Here is a 16,311-nt window from a genome sequence, read left to right on the forward strand (position 1 = left end):
GTCAAAATACATCTATTAACAATAGTTTCATGACCCTAAACAATTGTTCATCTAATAGGAACATTGACCGCTCTTAGCTCTTGTTTAATTTACTCGGTCTTTAGTAATCCAATTTTTCAATGATACGGTCCAATTTGATCAATATTCATTGTTGATTTCTAAAGTTATATACTTATTAATTAGACCGTAGTCTTTTTTTCTTCTGTTTTTCCGTTTTTTTGCCTTTTTTTCTTTTCTGTGTCTTTGTTGTGTTTGTCTCGTTTTTAGTGTCATTTTACTGTTTTTTTTTAGTTGTAGATATGAAATACCGGGTTTCCGGTTCAATCACTAATAAATTAACTATCTATCTATGATCGTAGGTGTACAAAAACGAATTCAAATTATCTTAAAGGTGAAAACCAACCTATAATTCAAGTTCAGGTGGATTCTTAATGCCAGATTGTATCTCTTTCAAGCTCCCTGCGAATCAATGAACATTACCCAGAATTTGACAGTCTGGTTCAGTTTGTCCATTAAATCACATATTTATGTTTCGCATTTGATAGTTTAACTGTAATCCTTGTTTTTAAGTGGATTCTCTCTAGTTTCTCGGCCATAGATCTGGATTTGAGGATAGAAAAAGACGAAAATAGAACATTTTTAGTGCCATGGGTGAATTGCCAAAGCTCTGAGTAGTCAGTGATCTGGATCAGTTGGGTTTTATTTACCAAAGGAAGTGTATTGGAGGTCTTAGTTTTAAACAGTGCTTTATTTTTTATTAACGGATTGCTCTTGTCGGTGAGTGGACTTGCTAATTGAGGTAGGACAACGCTTTCATATAAATTGGTGATCTTAGTGCAAGATTCAGGAACACTGGACGAGAGGACCTCTTCTAATGGAAAAATTTTAAGGTAGTACCATTAGATTCCTTATTCTATGCTCTTTTCCAATATAATAGTCGTTACCCTGGCAATGGAAGCCAATTCCCCACAGATGGTCCCATATACAGCTCTAGGATGTATGTCACATTAAAAGAAAATATGAAATTATCATTTTACACCTGTAGCGTACTTCTATTAATCAGATTATTAAGTTCATTTCCATTGCTATCCACTCTTTTATACTATTGAAAATAATAGGTTCATCTAATATTCTAATCAATCACTTAGGTGAAACTGGATTTCTGAGTCCGATAGGAGCTATCCATTATACGGCGCATCAAGTGACAAAAAAAAACAGCGAAAAAATAGATTTTTATGGCTATATATGGGACTATCAGAGAGAGAGAGAGAGTGGGGTCCATTGTCAGGGTAACAAATATTTTATTGAAAAATAATATAAAATAAGGAACCCAATAGTGCTACTTTATTTTATTAAGATGTTTCCTCAGAACAGCCCCTTTCCTCCAGTCTCACCCAAGATCCCTTTTTTGGACAATTTTTTTCTACATTCATGTTCTTTTCGAATGTTATATGTCTGCAAACTTATCAATGTTTTCATCAATTAATTTAAAAACTTTTTTCCCCGATTAAGTTCTTCAAAGAAAAGTAAAGAACTCCATTAAACAAAAATTGAGTCGAAATATAATTAAGTAATCTACCAATCGTAAAACTACCACAAATCACCATTAATAAATAAATGGAACCCAAAACGAACTGAAATTACAATAAATAATCGAGGTCAAACTCAAAACGAGCAGAAATAAATATGAGTAGAGCTGACAACCTTCACGCCTTCTCAAGACCAGAACGTAATGTGCACTTCGTAAAAAAAATACAACTTTTTCATCTTTGATAAATCGATAATTTTCAAGATGTTAAGGAATAAATATCATCGTACGTAGGCTATATTGAAGTGACAATGCGTGTTCATTTGTATTTTTTCTAGTAAAGTGAAACTATGTTCTGGTCTTGAGAAGGTATGGGGATCATTCCTGAATCATTCGTGAGAATGACAAGCTGTAGGGGATTTGATATTCCCACTGCCCTTTTCCCATGGACGTTGGAGGGTCGTATTATCACCAAAAGCAGATTTATTGGACCTTTGAACTATGTTGAACGAAGTGGCTATTTCAAAATTTTGGTCGGACGAATTTGGGGGAGGGGGAGACGGCGGGGGGCTAGCTACCCTCCAATATTTCTGGGCACTTTAAAAGGGCACTATAAATTTTAATATCCATTCGAATGACCCGTTAAACATCTCACTATGATGTTCTGGTAACCCGCTAACTTTGCTAATGTTGCTGTAGCCTGCTGGTCAGCAGAGAATTTACTAAACTTACTAAGGGGGCTTGGGAGGAGAGTATACGGGAGGGGTTCTTGTAAACCTATTGGACCATAATTATTAGAATGGTACTGTTTTGTACTTACAAGCTTTTCCACTTAAGAAGTGGCACCAAAAGTGCCTTTTTTAGTGCTATATGGCATTTATGGATGGTAAAATCTATGAAAAGTATGTAGACATGAACAATAGCTTTCAAATGAGCCATTAAACATTTCTTTAAAAAGTTCTCGTTGCCCACTTGCCCCAGCTTTCTCGCTTCAAATGTGGCACCAAAAGTGCCGTTATTAGTGCGATTTGGCACTTGCAGATGGTGGAATTTATAGGACTAACGTAGATATGAGCAACAGCTTTTACATAAGCTCTTAAACATCTGTCTACGATGGTCTGGTAGCCCGCTAGACCCGCCCCTTGGGAAATGACACAAAAAGTACCATTTTTAGTGCCATCTGGCATTTGTAGATGGTAGGATTTATGAAAAGCACGTAGATATGAGAAATACCTTTCAAAGAGCCATTAAAAATCTCTACGAAGTTGTGGTAACCCGCTAGCCCTGGAAGAAGAAAAAAGGAGGCATATCAGTGCTACCGATACAAAAAAGTGATTTTCTTTGTTGTTCAAGGTGGGGGCTGTAATTCCTCAATTCATGGTTTTCAACCATGTTGATTCCATGGTGCATTTTTATTTAGGTCTGACGCCATTTTCGAGGGGTTTCAGACTTTTTTCGAAATTACCATAAATTCCTTTTTGCGATAAACTTTTCCTTTTAAGATTCAAACAAATTTATAGTTGTTATTCCTGAATCAGTGACAGATGGCTATTTTTTCTCACTAGGCAGTTTTTTTTTTCAGAACGGGTTTTTTAACTCTTGTTTACTATGGGTTGTGGTTTCCACTTTACTAGGTTGCAGCTACCGCTGCAACCATGATCAGGCATAAAAAATAAAGGAAGAGATTCATGCTCGACACTGGTGTAGCTAGGCGGAGCAAGAGAAGCGCTGATCTCTATTTATACCATTCTCCCTTCCCAACACAAAAGCCGGAAATATATATCAATAAACATCAAAACATTTAATCGGGACACCAATAAATTTACAATAGACGCTACCATGATAATTGCTTTCTAGCCCCCAACCCTTTTCTTGGATATAGGCCAGGGCTTTATACACAATTTTACTGATTTTGACTTGTTTTCCAAATCGTGTTAATAAATGTGTTAATAATAGTATTTCTCGCCTAATGGGACCAGACATAGTGGTAGGTTAATAGCCTATGGGAAATTTTGCTGATTTTTTTGTGAACTATATTTGAAAATAGTTCTAAATGGGGAATTGAATAGTTTTACTCATTTATGATTATAGTGTACAGTTCAAAATGGGATTCTTGGGATAAAGTTGTTTGATTTCATGTAAACCTCATGTGCTTATTATTTCTAAATTTGGTTACCCTAAAAAAAAGATGGATAATAAAAAAACAGAAAAGTGATATATATGTATGCAATAATACCAGCTCATGCTGCCAAATTTTTAAATGTGTTCATGTAAGCGAAAACAGCCTTTATCACTCTAAATGTCTTGAAAATAAGTGCCATTCGGATGCTGTCTTTTCGGTGGGCTATTCAATGAATTTGAGTCCTGGTTATTCTCACGGTTCTTTTATGCTATCACCTGTCTTTTATTGCTTGCTCTATTGTCTCTTTGTACACTTGATGGTGTCTAGTCTCATCAGAGTTTTGTCTGCCACATAAGCCATCCTTGTCACACCCATCTCCACAAGAGTTATATCTGGCTTGTTACAATTTAAGCCATAATCCCCTTTAAGTCTTGTTTCTATGCAGATTAATTCAAAAAAACAAGTTTTTTAACTGAAGTAAGGAGCGACATTAAAACTTAAAACGAACAGAAATTACTTCGTATATGAAAAGGGCTGCTTCCTCATCAACGCCCCGCTCTTTACGCTAAAGTTTGACTCTTTCTCCCAACTCTTCTTTTTAAAACAGTAAAAAAATTTAGCGTAAAGAGCGGGGCGTTGATGAGAAAGCAGCCCCTTTCATATACGAAGTGATTTCTGTTCGTTTTAAGTTTTGATGTCGCTCTTTACTTCAGTTAAAAAAGCTTGTTTTTTTTATTTAATTTCTGAACGTTTTTGAATCAATGCATGTTTTGATTTTGGCTCTCCGCAGAGGTATAATTAAAATGAAATTTGCATATTTACTTTTTTTGGCTAAATGGCTTTCTCATAATTTTGATCGAATGATTTTGAGAAAAAAGCGCGGGGGAGGAAGCCTAGTTGCCCTCCAATTTTTTGGTTAATTAAAATGGCAACTTTTAATTTTTTATGAATCTTTCTATTAGTAAAATATATACGTAACTTATAAATTAGCTTACGTAAGGAACTTTTGTATTCTCATGTTTTTATTATATATATGAGGGGGTTCGCCCCCTCGTCAGTATCTCGCTCTTTACACTAAAGCTTAAATTTTGTCCCCATTCATTAAGAATGACCCCTGAGTCACAAAAGCCGTAGAATAAATAGTTGAAATTACTAAAAATACTTCAGCGTAATGAGTGAGGTATTAGGAGGAGGTGAGCCCCTCATATGGGTAATAATTTCTGTTCGTTTTAAGTTTTAATGCTGCTCCTTACTTCCAGCTGAAAAAACTTTTCATATTTATTTTTTCATGTTTTTTTTTAAATAATGCTAATAAATCCTGCGCTCCCTTCATGGACATTTTCTTCCCCCATGACAAATTCCTCGATGGAAAGTACCCCCAGCATATCCATATCCCCCAGCATTTTTTAAAATAAACATTGACGAATACATGTAATGCGACTGATGTTTTATAGAGACCCCTTGATAGGAGCAATAGTTTTCACTCCAAATTTGCATGAACATTCTTTGGTTTTTCACCAGATGTTGTCTGCCTCTTGGGCCTATTTTACCTTTTACAGTTGCAGTCAAATCTTCTAAATAGATAAATTCCTAATTCCTAATGACGTTTATGGTGTGAAAATAGTTAGTCTGCCCTACGCTTCGGTTCAATAATGTTCATGAGAGCATTGGTTACTCATTATGAAATAATCAGATTGTCTTTTGAAGTGTATCGAATGTGTGATTTTTATGGCACTTGGTATCTACCAAGTGACATAAAGCGATCGCAAATTCTGTCGGTCGGTCTGTCTGTTTTGCTACTTTAGGCATTTCGAGGTAAGCTAGGACGGTTTAATTTGGCAAGCGTATCAGGAACCAGACCAGATTCAACTAAAAAATTGTCGTTTCCCCGATTCGACCATCTGTGGGGGGGGGGGGGGTTAAATCGGGAAAAAATGAGGTATTTTTAACTTACGAAGGAGTGATCGGATCTTAATGAAATTTGATGTGTTGGAAGGATCTCGTGTCTTAGAGCTCTTATTTGAAATCCCGACCGGATCCGGTGACATTGAGGGGAGTTGGGGGGGGGACTAAAATCTTGGAAAACGCTTAGAGTGGAGGGATCGGGATGAAACTTGGTGGAAAAAGTAATCACAAGCCCTAGATACGTGATTGACATAACCGGAACGGATCCGCTCTCTTTGGGGGAGTTGGGGGGAGGGTTAATTCTGAAAAATTAGAAAAATGAGATATTTTTAACTTACGAAGGAGTGATCCGATCTTAATGAAATTTGATATTTGGAAGGATATCGTGTCTCAGAGCTCTCATTTTAAATCCCGACTGGATCTGGTGACATTGGGGGGAATTTGGGGAACCTAAAATTTAATGAAATCTCATATTTAGAAGGACCTCGTAACTCAGATCTCTTATTTTAAATCCCCACCGGATCCAGTGTCATTGGGGGGGGGGAAATCTTGGAAAACGCTCTAAAGTTCAAGATACGTGACTGACGTAACCAGACCGAATCGGCTTTCTTTGGTGGAGTTGGGGGTGGGGAGTAATTCGGAAAAATTAGAAAAAATGAGGTATTTGTAACTTACAAACAGGTGATCAGATCTTAATGAAATTTGATATTTAGAAGGATCTTATGCGTTAGAACTCTCATTTTAAATCTCGACCAGATCCAGTGACATTGGGGAGGAGTTGAAGGGGAAGCCGGAATTCTTGGAAAACGTGAAAATCGAGGTATCTTACGAATCGGTGATCGGATCTTAATAAAACTTGATATATAGAAGAATCTTATGTCTCAAATGCTCCATCTTCAATTCGAATCGGATACGGTGACACAGAGGGCTGGAGGGGGAAAATAGAAATCTTGGAAACCGGAAATCTTGGAAAACGCTTAGAATGGAGAGATCGGGATGAAACTTGATGGGAAGAATAACCACAAGTTATAGATACGAGATTGACATAATTAGAACGGATCTGTTCTCTTTGGGGAACTGGGGGTTGCTAATTTGGAAAAATTAGAAAAATTGAGGTATTTTTAACTTAAAAACGGATGACCGGATCTTAATGAAATATGATATTTAGAAGAAACTCGTGTCTCAGAGCTCTTATTTCAAATCCCGACCAGATCTGTTGGCATTGGGGGAGTTGGAGGGGAAAACCGTAAATCTCAGAAAACGCTTATAAATGTCATAGATACGTGATTGAAATAACCGGACTGGATCCGCTCACTTTGGGAGAGTTAGGGGGTGGGGTTCAGTGCTTTGGCGAGTTTAGCTCTTCTGGACGTGCTAGGACGATGAAAATTGGTAGGCGTGTCAGGGAGCTGCACAAATTGACTTGATAAAGGCGTTTTCCCTGATTCGACTATCTGGGGGGCTGAAGGGAGAGGAAAAATTAGAAAAATTGAGGTATTTTTAACTTACGAGTGGGTGATCGGATCTTAGTGTTACTTTGATGGAGCAGCTCAATCTCCTGGTCATTCTCATTCCTACCCTTAATTCCATCTTTAACTGCAGTTCAGGTTTTGATGAGAGGATATGATTATCCGTAGACATCTGGAGCTCCCTTCACTTTAGCTTCAATGAGTTGCAGATTTAAACACACAAAAATTTTCGTGTTTTGTATCTGCTGTCTCAGCGTCCGTTAACCATTCATCTGTGATCTGAAAGCACTTTTTGTTGTTTCTTTTCCAAGAAAATGTTCTAAAGTTCCACGTCTGCTGAAGCAGTTCCATAGCATGCTGATGTCATCATTGACCATGCAAGCATTTATACCCTGATTAAGGGGTTTGTGTGGTTCATCCCCCGAATTGAGTTAAGTAAAACCCCTACTCCGTATGACAGCATGGGTATAATTTCTGACTTGTATGAATACATAATCTATTTGTAGCCAAACTCCCATTCTTTCCTCCACTTGCTGGTATTGAACTAGGAAAGCTGTAACTACCCATTCTCTTTCAATACAGTAAACCTTTGTCGACTTCAACCCCAGTTTCAGCTTGTTCGTCCTAGACTCCTTAAAATAATAGACTCCCTGCTATAAATTCAGACACCCATATCCTCAGAGTTTTGAAATTGGTTTTCTAAATTTTCGGCCAGTATTCTTATTTTGTCCCACTGTAAATCGGTGCCAGAATTGTGCTGGAATACCATTTTTTAGACAGAGTTCCGTATGAATGTCATCAAACCGCTCAATAATCGTAACTTTGTTTAGGTTGAATCATTAAGATATCATCTAAACATTATGTAGCAACAGCTATATTATGAAACAGCTTATTTTAAAAGTTTTTTGTGTAGGATTCTTAGTATTTAAATATCTCATCCTTTTTAGCATTCTAGAGGTTTCTTACATTCCATCAGCCTTTTATTATCGACCGTTGTCAGTATATATATATTTTTCCTTATTAGATGGGTCTTTGTATGCTGGAAATGATGTGAGTTGAAGAACTTTACTTGATTTTAATTCTAAGGTGTTATACAATAAATGGACTAAAATAGTTGTAGGAAAATCTTTATAATTCAAGGCTGGGGAGTAGTAAGTGCTTGGAATTATTCCTATGTATATAGCCACTTATAAAATTTTTCAAACTAGGTGTTTTTTTTTTATAATGCTGCAAACGCATTTCCACTCAGAGTAAAAGTTTATCCAGTACATGGGCATGTAATCGTTACTAGGAAACGTTTAGGGAAGAAGTCAGCAGTCTCAATATGAAACCTTTCAGATGAAGTTTTTGTCAATTCCCTCGCACTATACTTTCTCCGAATTTTTCCCTTCGAACGCAGTTTTTTTTTGACGCAAAAAAAAACAAACACCAGCTTTGCTACATGAATCATATAGCAATTCTACCGTCATTGTGGTTTTGAAAAGGTGGTTACCAAAGAACAAAACATCGCTTTTGGAATTCTTTATATTGTGAATATTTCCCAAGTATAACTTTATTTATAAAATTCTATTAAAATCGTATTTGTTTACTTTCTAAAGTAATCAAGCATGCTAGAAAGCTCATTTGAAGTACCAATGACAGTGAAAACGAAATCTAATTGTTTGAACTGGTTCAAACAATACCAATAGTTACATAAAAAGAATCACATTTTAATAATGATTTCAAATTTATAAGTTTCACCAAGTTTAGTCTTACCCATCAAAATTTACGAGCCTCAGAGAATTTGCCTTATTTTAGAAAATAGGTGGAAACACCCCTTAAAAGTCATCTGATCTTAACGAAAGTCACACCATCAGATTCAGCGTATCAGAGAACCTTAGAAGTTTCAAGCTCCTATCTACAAAAATGTGGAATTTTGTACTTTTTGCCACGAGACAGATCACGGATGCGTGTTTATTTGTTTTTATGGCACTTGGTATCTACCAAGTGACATATAGCGATCGCAAATCCTGTCGGTCGGTCTGTCTGTCTCTCTGTCCCGGTTTTGCTAGTTTAGGCACTTCCTGGTAACCTACGACGATGAAATTTGGCAGGTGTATCAAGAACAAGACCGAATTAAATTATAAAATTTTTCCGATTCGACCATCTTAGGTTAAATCGGAAGTCAGAAACAATGAGGTATTTTTAACTTACGAACGGGTGATCGGATCTTAATGAAATTAAATGTTTGGAAGGATATCGTGTCTCAGAGCTATTGTTTCAAATCCCGACCGGATCCGGTGACATTGGAGGGAGTTGGGGGGGGGAGAACCTAAAATATTGGAAAACGCTTAGAGTGGAGGGATCGGGATGAAACTTGGTGGAAAAAATAAGCACATCTCTAGATACGTGATTGACATAACCGGAACGGATCCGCTCTCTTTGGAGGAGTTGCGGGGGGGGGGGTTCATTCTGAAAAATTAGAAAAAATGAGGTATTTTTAACTTACGAAGAAGTGTCCGGATCTTAATGAAATTTCATATTTAGAAGGACGTCATAACTCAGATCTCTTATTTTAATTCCCGACCGGATCCAGTGTCATTGGGGAGGGGGGGGGCGGAAATCTTGGAAAGCTCTTAAAGTGGAGAGATCAGGATGAAACTTGGTGGGAAGAATAAGCACAAGTCCAAGATACGTGACTGGCATAACCGGACTAAATCCGCTCTCTTTGGTTGAGTTGGGGGGGGGAGAGTAATTCGGAAAATTAGAAAAAATGAGGTATTTGTAGCTTACGAACGGGTGATCAGATCTTAATGAAATTTGACATTTTGAAGGATCTTCTACTTTAGAACTCTCATTTTAAATTCTGACCAGATCCGGCGACATTGAGGGGAGTTGGAGGGGGAAGCCATAATTCTTGGAAAACGTGAAAATCGAGGTATCTTACGAATGGGTGATCGGATCTTAATAGAACTTGATATATAGAAGAATCTTATGTCTCAGATGCTCTATTTTTAATGCGAATCGGATCCGGGACATAAGAGAGTTGGAGGGCGGGGAACAGAAACCTTGGAAAACGCTTAGAGTGGAGAGATCGGGATGAAACTTGATGGGAAGAATAAGCACAAGTTATAGATACGTGATTGACATAATTGGAACGGATACGTTCTCTTTGGGGGAGCTGGGGGTTGTTAATTTGGAAAAATTAGAAAATTGAGGTATTTTTAACATAAGAACGGGTAATCGGATCTTAATGAAATTTGATATTTAGAATGATATCGTGTCTCAGAGCTCTTATTCTAAATCCCGAACGGCATTAAGCCTCTGATTTTCCCTTTAAATCAACCTATTGTTTCTTAGAATTTTGCTAGAGCTCATACCCTATGAGCTCTTGGCTCTTCCGACCTCGTCACAAGTGCCATATGAGCTCTTAGCTCTTGTTTTTTTTTTGTTCTGTTTTCCCAGTCGTGATCGTATCGACCCAGGGGTCCTAGAATGTCGCCAGAGGGCCCATTCTAACGAAACTAAAAGTTTTAGTGCCCTTTTTAAGTGACCAAAGAATTGGAGGGCACTTAGGCCGCCTCCCACACTCATTTTTTCCCAAAGTCACCGGATCAAAATTCTGAGATAGCCATTTTATTCAGCATAGTCGAAAAACCTAAGAACTATGTCTTTGGGGACGATTTACTCCCCCACAGTCCCCGTGGGAGGGGCTGCAAGTTACAATTTTTCACTAGTGTTTACATATAGTAATGGTTACTGGGAAGTGTATCACTAGCTGTCACGGGATTTTCGTTTTTGGTTGGAGGGGGAGGACTTGAGGGGAGGGGTTTATGTGAGAGGAAATTTCCATGGAGGAATTTGTGTTGGGGGATGAGAATTTCCATGAAGGGGGTGCAGGATTTTCTAGCATTTATAAAAAACAATGAGAAAATAAATATCAAAAGTTTTTTCAACTGAAAGTAAGGAGCAGCATTAAAGCTTAAAACGAACAGAAACTATTACGCATATGAGGGGTTCTCTTCCTCCTAATAACTCGCTCTTTACACTAAAGTAATTTTATTAATTTCAACTATTTATTCTACGGCCTTTCTGATTCAGGGGTCATTCTTAAGGAATATGGACAAAATTTAAGCATTAGTGTAAGTAAAAAGCGAGGTATTGACGAGGGGACGAACCCTCTCATATAGCTCTACGTAATAAGAGCACACGAGTATAGAAGTTCGTTACGTAAGTTAATTTGTAAGTTACGTATATTTTTGCGAATAAAAAAGTTCGTAAAAAATAAAGTTCTAGTTGCCTTTTTAAGTAACCAAAAAATTGGAGGGTAACTAGGCCTACTCCCTTGCTCCTTTTTTTCTCAAAATCATCCGATCAAAACTATGAGAAAGCCATTTAGCCAAAAAAAAAAAAATTAATATACAAATTTCGTTTGAATTATTCATGTGCGGAGAGCCAGGCGCTGTCCCTTCCTCAACGCTCTGCTCTTTACGCTAAAGTTTTTTACTGTTTTAAAAAGTAGAGTTCAGAGAAAGAGTCAAACTTTAGTGTAAAGAGCGAGGCGTTGAGGAGGGAACAGCCCCTTTCATATACGGAGTAATTTCTGTTCGTTTTGAGTTTTAATATCGCTCCTTACTTTCAGTTAAAAACGCTTGTTTTTTTTTTATTCAATCGTGATAAAGATCTTTCTATGCAGTTATGTATTTTTTGGCAGTAGTGGGCTCAAAAAAACAGAGATACGGATGAAATTCAGCGAAGAACATACTGAAAATATAAACTAATAGTTTAAGAAGGTTTTTCTTTCTTTTTAAGTTGCAGATGATTTTGTGAACTATCATGTCATTGATGTTTGAATAAGTGTTGTCAAATTTGACTATTTGGTTTTGCTTATTTATTTTCGCGGTGCAATGTAGCATCACTGACGAAAATATGGTACTGCCCCAAAAACTTCAAAATTTTGAAACGGCTAAAAAACCTTAGAAAATATTGGTTTTCGAGCATGATTAAACCTGAGTTGAGCCCAAAGGGCAAAATTTATTTTAATTTTGATCTTCTTAGTAATTTAGTAATGGGTTAAGGAGCATATTTGTGCAATGGCAGTTTTCAAAATTCAGCCCAAAAAAGTTAGTGCTCCTTGAGACAGTAATGACTGACAACAGTTAGACGGATTTATATATTTAATTGTAATCCTGGATGACAACAGACTTGACAGGTAAGTTCAAACGGTTTTTTACCTTAGTGTCATATTTATTGGACAATGGGCCTTAATGGTTGTTTTTTGTACGCGAAATTTCAAGGATTGCGTTTTTAGTGCTAATTTCACTTGATATTTTTTGTCCAATGAAACTCTTGGGTGATTCTTCGTTGTGACAACTTGGGTAAAAAATTATTTGTGCTTTTTCTGGTTTTGATAATATTTCTCTCTGCAATTTTCTTCAATCATCGTTCAGCGTCAGCCTATCAGTCGCCATGGAAAAAATATCTTTAAATATTTCTATACTATTTTCTTTATCTTCCAGATTTCTGAAAATGAAGACAATAAAGACCTACATTTAACTTGGTGAAATTCTAGATCTCATATAAGACTAAGAATCTGTATATGAAGATATTCAGATTACTGTCCTGCCTCCTGACCCCAATCAAACATGATGAAGATGAAGGAAATGATGACGACACGGTGGATCCGATTGTAAAACATGTCCCAGGAACTGTTGAAGTAGATTTCAGACCAGGTCCTCTTGAAGAAGAACAATCTAAAAAATCAACTTCATTCCCGCAGAAGAAAATGGTACATAAAATTCGAGAGGTGGGCCACAGAAGAGGCAGTTCAAAGCCAAAATTCCTAAATGGAAGAAGCAAAAAGGAATCTTTCCTTGGTAAAACTTGGGCGAGGGGGCAGATCAGGTGCTTGAGAAAGCCCAAGGAGCAATATAAGATTTTGCCTTGTTTATAGACGATAGATTCTTTAACTTTGTTTCTCTTGAAATGGTTTGAAATGTTACATTTGGAGGAAACTTTTACTTCAATAGATCAGCTTATGAAATCCGTGTGTGTTCATGGGATTACTGATTTTTTCAGGCTATAATACATTGTATTCCCAAGGAGCTTATTTGTAAGTTGATGAATATCTTGGAAGTGACCGGGTCGAGTAAGGAATATCCAGAAATCGATTCATGAAGATAAAAGAGAACATCCATTTTGTGGACAAAGATACAGTTTAAAACTTCAGAGATTAGCGGGATTGTAAGGTGAAGTCCTTCTTCAATATAATTAACATAAACTTCAAGCAGATTGGAATTTTTTCTCAGCATCTATTCATCGAAGAAATGATTATGAATTATTACGAGAAACATACCCTGAAGCATAGTGCTCTATCTCAGGCTGCTAAAGAAGACTTAGGGTCTCGCGTCGTGAAACCACTTCCGGAGATTGTTGAAGATAACAACAGCCAAGAGGTATATTTTGATAATTTCTTTAGAGGTCACCAGCCTTTGTGTCATCTGAAAGGAACCAGATTTCAAGTGACTGTGACGGCTAGAGACAACCGATTGGCAAGATGGCCTCTCCCTTCCAACAAGAATTTTAAGAAAGAGATATAAGGAGCGTGTGATTGTTGGTCTGATGTAACCAACGATAAATTGGTTGTTAAATGACAGGACAACAACGTTGTCTCTGTTGCATCCAACCTTATCATCCTAGATCCCCTAAGACCGGACGAACGAAGAGTGAAAGGACAGATGGGAAAGACAGCAGTACAGCACCCACATCTACTCAGGCAATACAACCGTGTGGAGTTGATTTACATGACTGGATTGTCAGCAAGTATCGTGTGTCTTTTAGAAGAAGTAAATAGTATTGGGTTCTGTCCATGCGCCTGTTAGACATGGCTGTCGTCAATACTTGTATACTGCTCAGTATGGTGGTTGAAAAAGAATAGGAAATAACTCTTGTAGATTTCAAATCGAAGTTCGCGCGATGCCTTGCGAAAACAAATTATGGAAGAGGGGAATAAAGACCTTCAGTGTTAGAAGGAGACCAGCTTCTGCGCCACATATCAGCACCTGATATGATAGAACAGGATACTTCCTAGTGAAGTATGAAAAGCAGTGACGATGCAAAACTCCAGGAAAAAGCCACTGAGCTACTGGGAGAAATGTGACAGCACCCTGTGCACTGGCTTTTTTGCGGCTTACCGCGCTAAGTTTTGATTTATTTTGGTATTGTATGTATTTAATTGAATCTTTGGCATTAAAACATGTTTTATGAAATCGTGCATGTTTTGATACTACAAGAGCCAATTGTCCTAAGGACAGCTTATGTCTCGAAACAGGAAAAATCTGTAAACGTATTTTTGGCTTACTTATGTGATAAAAAGAAACTGGTGAAAAGAACAGCTAAAATTTCTGACATTTTATCTTGGGCCTTAACAGGCTAATAAAAATAGTTCAACTAGATCAGTCGTTTTGTATCTTTCCTGTGTTTGGCTTGTCGTCCTTTTCTTTATCAAGTGAAAAAACAAATTACGATTTCTCGAAGATTTTCTGGTCATTGGAATTTACGTGACTATCATCTGTATCCTATTATTTTCTTATCGTTTTCTTTCCTTATCTGTTTACAAAATGAGGTGTTGTTTAATTTTTTTTATCTTTACCTTTAAGGTTTTTATTATTGGGTTAGTAATTAACGTGATACGAAAGTAAGTGGATACTTTTATTTAACAGTAAGTTAGTTCTAATCCTTATTGATTTATTTTACTAATTTTTTTAGTCATTTGTGATAATTTATGAGCTGGTTAAGAGAAAAGTAAGGATTGTCCAACAACTAATCGTGATTTTAACGTGTCCGAATCGTGTATGTTAACTTTGACGATATTTAGTTAACTGTAATTTATTTAGAATAGTTGAATTGTAAACCCCGCTCCCATCTTTAAAAAGTCTTTAACATTTACAAACGAACTAATCACAAAAATTGATATTTTTGTGTCCCTTTGGGTCTGATGGATATTCTTTTTTTGCGTGTCATAGACTACATTTCCACAAAGAATTGCGTTCTACCGAAACAGTGGTACTACTTTTAGAAATGTTTTCGTTCTTTTTACTGGTTTAAATTTTCACAAAGAAGAACAAATTAGGCAAAATTAAAATTATAAACTTTGTTTTACTAGCTTTATATTTTCACTCATGATTTTGCGTTATATCTTCTGTTCTATAATACAGAAACTGCGGGGATTCTGACATCAAGAGTGGTTTTTGTCATATCTTTGAAGGCTAGATGAAAAGCCTTCTTTGTACCAAAATCCCTCATCAATAACAATTGAAAACCTGGTCCGGCTTTTGAGATCAATAGAAGCAATTGCCTTCAAATGAGTATTGCTAATTAAATATAAAATAATGATGTTGTGCTAGTTAAGTTCTGGAAAGAAATATGTGTTATTCAGCTGATCAGCAACGGACCACTTATATAATGGATGAACTTTCTAGCCAAGCGTGGAACTTACAGAACTATCTGTTTAAGCGTCTTAATTTGCAGTATTTTAAGTTAATTCAAGTTCAAATTCTTGTAAATAACCATCTATGCTTCTATGTTTTTCATTTGAAGTTTTCTTGAGTCTTTACAGCTAATTTATATTTCAAGTATATTTCTCAGATGTTTCCATTTCTCTCAAATTTTTCTATACTCAGTGTGGCTGTTGATATTGCACAACATACGACAATTTTGTACAATACAATACACACAAATAGAAAAAATTGCCAACAGTTACGACACGCTTTCGTATCCGAATTAGTCCTGTGTCCCAGACAGTGGTGAGACGTTGGGCTCGTTTTCGGTCGTTAGTAGAAATTGTATTTGGCTAATAAATTCTTCAGGAATTAGATCAGCCGGGTGACAATTGACCTTTTAAAAAATTGGGAGAACTGCCCCTATTTGGCAAATTTCTAAGAATGATTTCCGTTATTTGGGCTAGTATGAGCCAAGAAAACATGGCTGTCTTCGTCTGGGCTTTGACGAATGTCTCCGTATCCATATTTGCGTCAATCAAATTACTTTGGTTCAATGAGTAAGGCAAAGAAGGCATTTTGGGTCTTATCAGCGAAACATGCTCTTTTATATTGCATTATCCTATATATCTCAGCTTTTGAATGATAAATATAGGAATTACCTTTCAAATGTCCCCTTAAATATCTTTCTACGATAATCACTTTCGCACTTGCGGCTAAGAAAAAAAGGAAAAAGGGGACGTGTCACTGCTTACTGTTCAAAAAAGGCATTTTTCTTATCGCTCAAATTGAGGAACTGAAATTTCTGTA

General features: G+C 36.7%; 1 protein-coding gene across 1 annotated transcript in view; it reads left to right on the forward strand.

Annotated features, from left to right (window-relative positions):
- Window positions 1-485: 485 nt before the first annotated feature.
- Window positions 486-16,311, forward strand: part of LOC136030304 (uncharacterized) — a gene marked incomplete in the record, with an annotated part of 169,050 nt that continues 153,224 nt past the window's right edge. Inside the window, 1 exon segment of the mRNA XM_065709195.1 lies at window positions 486-890.

This window comes from Artemia franciscana, chromosome 1 (assembly GCF_032884065.1).
Source record: "Artemia franciscana chromosome 1, ASM3288406v1, whole genome shotgun sequence".
Taxonomy (NCBI): domain Eukaryota; kingdom Metazoa; phylum Arthropoda; class Branchiopoda; order Anostraca; family Artemiidae; genus Artemia; species Artemia franciscana.